The following is a 5,732-nucleotide window of genomic DNA, read 5'->3' as shown; positions in this document are numbered from 1 at the left end:
TAAAAAAATAATTGGAAGACCAATTTTTTTTCCCCCAGATCCTGGGTGGCTGCCTCAAGGATTGAACTTACAACCCCAGGTTTAGGAGGCTAATGCTCAAACCACTGAGCTATCCCTGCCCCACTAGATAGAGCAGCAGCCAAGGGAGCTCCACATGCTGCCCCCGCCTGCAGGTGCCACCCCAAGTACCGGCTTCACAGCTCCCAATGGCCATGGCCCACAATTAAAGAGAGAGGTTGGAGTGGGTTCTGAGAAGAGCGACAAGGATGATTAGAGGATTGGAAAACCTGCCTCATGGAAATTGACTTAAGGAGCTCAGTCTATTTAATATAAAAAAGAGACGGTTAGGGGGTGACTTGATTACAGTATATAAGTATCTACATGAGAAACAAATATTTAACAATAGGCTCTTCGGACTAGCAGAGAAAGGTATAACATGATCCAATGGCTGCAACTGAAGCTGGACAAATTCATATTGTAAATAAGATGTACATTTTTGACAGTGAGGGTAATAAACCATTGGAACAATTTATCAAGGGTCATAGTAGTTTCTCCATCACTGACAATTTTTAAATCAAGGCTGGATGTTTTTCTAAACCATATGCTTTAGGAATTATTTGGGTGAAGTTCTGTGGCCTGTTTTATACAGGAGGTCAGACTAGATGTTCACTGGTCCATTCTGGCCTTGGAATCTGTGAATTGACAGTTACCTAAGGAAGGCTTATTATTTGTATCAAACCATAATTTAATGTACAGACATTAGGCCAGATTCATCCCTGGTGCATGTCTCTATTGACTTTCACTGGAATTACACGAGGGATTCCTTTGACTCATTGACTTCAATGAATTATTCCCGAGGGCATGGGGGTGGGGGAGATTTGATGCCTTCACATGAATTGAGTTACATCAGTGATGAATTTGGTCCACAGCTGAAGAAAATTCCTGTTTGGAAAGGAGAATGTCTGTTCTCCTTTCGAAAATGGAGGCAGGTACTGGGGACCTGGAAAAACATGACAATAATATAGAGTGGGTTTTTTTTTTTAAACCAGTTTCCAACAGCTGGTCACCAGTTGCCCTCTGACACAGACACATAAAAGAGAAGTAGTGAGTCCTGCACCAGCAGGGATCACTGGAAGAAATGCCGCCCTCATAAATCAAGGCAGCACTGTTACATAGCTTTAGTCCAATGAAGTGCATGTGTGCAAGGGTGACTGGAGAGGGACCCTATTGCTGTCTGGGTGCAAACAGACCCGGCTCGCAGGAAAGGAGCACTCCAGGAGGATAAGGGCTGCAATATTGATAACCTGGGGTTCTCCTCCTGGAATCAATGACCCACAAAGCAGAGCTCAGACTAGGCAGGAGTGCCTGAACCAATGCTTTGAGTGGGCAGAAGTTCCAGCAAGGAGTCCCAGGCAGGGTGCTCTGTGAGCGCAGGAGCTCCCAGGAGCAGAGTCCCAGGCAAGACAGTCAGGGCGTGTTCACACTGCACACTTCTTTTGGTGGCTTGTAGTGTACATACCAGGGGTGAGAGTAACTTAAAGGACTTACCGGTACTCTGGAGTCCTTAGGAGGGGGTGTGGCCTCTACCAAAAGAGGCGGGGCCTTTAAATCCCCAGGCGCAGGGGCTGTGGTAGCAGCAGCTGGGAGCCCTGGGCCCTTTAAATCACTTCCAGAGCTACCAGCTGCAGCGGGGGCTGGGAGCCCCGGGGGTGATTTAAAGGGCCGAGGGCTCCAGTTGCTGCTACCACAGTGGAGCCTCGGGCACTTTAAATCACCATTGAAGGGGGCCCCAGCCTCTGACGGAGCTTTAAAGGGCCCAGGGCTCCGCTGCAGTAGTGGCAGCCAGGAGCCCCTGGCCCTTTAAATCAGTGGTCTCCAAAGTGGGGTGTGCAAGACGATCCACTGGGGGCACAGCAGGAGGAGCGCGGCCGGGGAGGGCAGCTGGAGGAGTGAGGGAACAAGCGAGCAGGGAAGATACCCCTCCCCCCACACTCCCACCCCCCACAGGCAGGGCCACCTGGAACGCAGGGGCTTTAGGGGCTGCAGTAGATGCATAGAATGGAATATATAGTAAGGAGATATATATACATACAGAACATCTCCTTACTATATGTTCCATTCTATGCATCTGAAGAAGTGGGCTGTAGCCCACGAAAGCTTATGCGCAAATAAATTTGTTAGTCTCTAAGGTGCCACAAGTACTCCTGTTCTTTTTGCGGATACAGACTAACATGGCTGCTACTCTGAAACCTGTCATTATTCAGAGGTAAAAATATAACCCATCTGCTCCTACTCAAGATTCCCCCCCTTTTACGCATTCCATGATCACATTAGTTCTTTTGGACATAGCGTCACAATGGGTGCTTAAAATCAGCTGACTACCCACCACAGTGCCAAAATCTTTTTCAGAGCTACTGCTTCCCAGGATAGAGTCCCACCTCCTGTAAGTATGGCCTGCATTCTTTGTTCCTAGATGCATACATTTACATTTAGCTGGATTAAAACACATTCTGATTGCCTGAGCTCAGTTTACCAAGCGATCCAGATCACTCTGAGTCAGTAACCTGTCCTCTTCTTTATTTACCACTCCTCCAAATTTTCTGTCATCTATAAACTTTATGAGTGGTGATTTTATGTTTTCTTCCAGGTCATTGATAAAAAATGTTAAATAGCACAGGGCCAAGCACCGATCCCTGCAGGACTCCACTGGAAACATACCTGCCTAACAACATTTCCCTGTTTACAATTACATTTTGAGACTAATCAGTTAGCCAGTTCTAATCCATTTCATGTGTGCCAGGTTAATTTGATATCAGTCTAGTTTGCTAATCAAGGTATTATGTGGCATAAAGTCAAGTTATGTACAGATTAATAAGAGGATAGGAGGAGTCAGGTAATCATAATTATAGTAATAGTCATCCCTTCCCCCTGTTGGATGTGGGGTTTGCCTTCCTCAGAGCCAGCGGTCCTTATTGTGTGTTTTAATACACAGACATAATGGTGGTGGGAGGAGGAGCTGTGCATAAATGGCAGCTCCCAGAAGCATCCTGCCTGCCTCAGTTTTTAGGCACTGGAGAAACACACACCAGAGCAGCAACTACCTCCACACCCTTTGAAGGGCTGTGCTCCTGTGACGTTAGGGAGTTCATGCAGGCCAGTAAGGGGTTTCGTCACTGTCTTTTTTGTAACCCTGGCTGTCTTATCGCTGTGCAACTTTGGGTCCAGAGCTTTAACCCCAACAGCCTGCCAGCAGCCCACAAGCCTCACATGGCTTTACCCAACGTGGTTAGTGCTTGCAGGCTGACCTTGGTACCCTTCCAGCCCCGAATTCACCTCAAAATCATCCTACTTCAGGGACCAGTCCCTCTCACTAGACCCTCACAAAGAAAGTGTTAGTGTGATGGGGGCGGAGGGGGGGTACTTCCTACACTGGTCCTGCAAGAGGTGAGTCAGGCCAGGTGGGCCCATTCAGCCAATTAGGTTGCAAATAGGGGAGATTTAGGCTAGAGGAAGCTAGTTAGAAGGAAGCTTACCTGTGAAGAAACAGGAGGGGCTTCTACAAAGCCAAAAGGCTGGCAACAATCAGGCTGCAGTTTCTCCCTGGGAGAAGGGAGAAGGGTTTGGGAGCTGTAGAGCCAAGGTAGCTTACAGTGACTCCCTGGGAGGTGGGAATTTGGGCTGGTGGACCCTGAAGGAGGTAGGCGAGGGCTTAGGGAAAGGCAGCAGTGTTCAGGAGGAAACAGACCTGGGCTACTGATTAGAGGGTCCCCGAGTCGGAACCTGGAGTAGAGGGCAGGGCTGGGTTCCCCAACCAGCCACTGAGGGCGTGGCACCATGGGGCAGTGAAAGGGAATACTGCCTGAGGCAGCTAGTGAGAAGGGACTTTGACACCCCCCAGAAGGGAAAACCACATAGTGACCAGTGTGACGGGTTAGGTCACAGAAGCCCCCTTGGGACTGCCACCTGATGTGCTGAGACTACCTCTGAGCCCATTTTCCCTGGTAGCTTGGGACATAAGTTCTCTGCCTGTTTGTGCCAGACACGCTAGCCTGCTACAAACACAGACCCAGGTCTGAACCACGTCCCCCACAAGCTGCAGGCTTAACTGAAAACAGCTTAAGAAGTGTTCCTGTCTCCAACACCAAGATACCCAGTTCCCAATGGGATCCAAACCCCAAATAAATCCGTTTTACTCTGTATAAAGCTTATACAGGGTAAACTCATAAATTGTTTGCCCTCTATAACACTGATAGAGAGATCTGCACAGCTGTTTGCTCCCCCAGGTATTAATACTTACTCTGAGTTAATTAATAAGTAAAAGGTGATTTAATTAAATATAAAAAGTAGGATTTAAGTGGTTCCAAGTAATAACAGACAGAATGAAGTAAGTAACCTAGCAAAATAAAATAAAACACACAAGTGTAAGCCTAATACAGTAGGAAACTAAATGCAGGTAAATCTCACCCTCAGAGATGTTCCAATAAGCTTCTTTCACAGACTGGACTCCTTCCTAGTCTGGGTCCAGCAATCAACCACACCCCTGTAGTTACTGTCCTTTGTTTTGGTTTCTTTCAGGCAGCTCTTTGGGGTGCAGAGGTTATCTCTTGAGACAGCTGAAGACAAAATGGAGGGGTTTTCATGGGCTTATGCAGTCTCTCTCGTGGGTACAAACCCCTCTGTTCTCCTGTGTAAAATCCCCTCAAGAAGGTGGAGTTTTGCAGTCACCTGGGCAAGTCACATGTCTATGAATGGTTTAGCTTTCTGCAGGCTGACACCATTGCTTACATGTTAGTTTGAATGTTCCCAGGAAAGCTCAGATGTGGATAGGTGTCTCCCAAGGTCCATTGTTAGTTAAGCACTCCCGATTACTTGAATAACCCCTTCACACTATGTTGACCAAATCTCTCTTATGTGCTTCCTACAGCAAACAAACACTTTAAATACAAGCATGGAGCCAACACTCATAACTTCAGATATAAAAATTATACATGCATACAAATAGGATAAATATATTCAGTAGATCATAACTTTGCAAAGATATGTTACATGGCATATGTAGCATAAAATATATTCCAGTTAGGTCATATTTACACTCATAAGCATATTTCTATAAAGCTTTATGAGGTGCAACATCACAACAAGGACAGAGGGCTGAGTCATGAAGAGGAGGTTGCAGGTCCTGCAACAAGAGAGGGGCCACAGCGAGAGAAAGAGACAGAGTGACAGAGTGCAACCACCAGAAGGGGCATCTGCCTGACAAAGCTAATCCCAAGAACTGTCAGGAGGCGGCACTGTCCAGTGGTGAGTAGAGACCCCTGTCACACTTAGGTTCGCTGCCTTTACAAAGTCAGTAAAACACTCCAGCCGGTTAGCTTTCGAGATGCACACACTGTACTGAACTTACCCAGCATTGTTGATTTATAATGAAAGCAAAACAAGTTTATTAACAAAAGAGCATGGAGTGATACTAAATAAATGAGATAAAGGTAGAGAGTGTTACAAGCAAACAAAAGTGTAAACGCATATGAAAGTCTAAAATTTAATTTAGCAATATATAGTCATTGTTCAAGATAGTTTCTCTCACTCACCAGTCTCCTTTCCAGCTTTTACTGGCCAGCTTGGCAAGGACCCATCACAGAGATCCAATCGCTTGGTTTCTTTGTCTCCTTAGGTGAAGAATCAAGATGGAGCCCTTCTCTGTTCCTTATATCCCCAAAGGGATGTCTGTGTCT

Source organism: Mauremys reevesii, linkage group 1 (assembly GCF_016161935.1).
Source record: "Mauremys reevesii isolate NIE-2019 linkage group 1, ASM1616193v1, whole genome shotgun sequence".
Taxonomy (NCBI): Eukaryota; Metazoa; Chordata; order Testudines; family Geoemydidae; genus Mauremys; species Mauremys reevesii.
Note: the sequence above shows the minus strand (reverse complement) of the source record.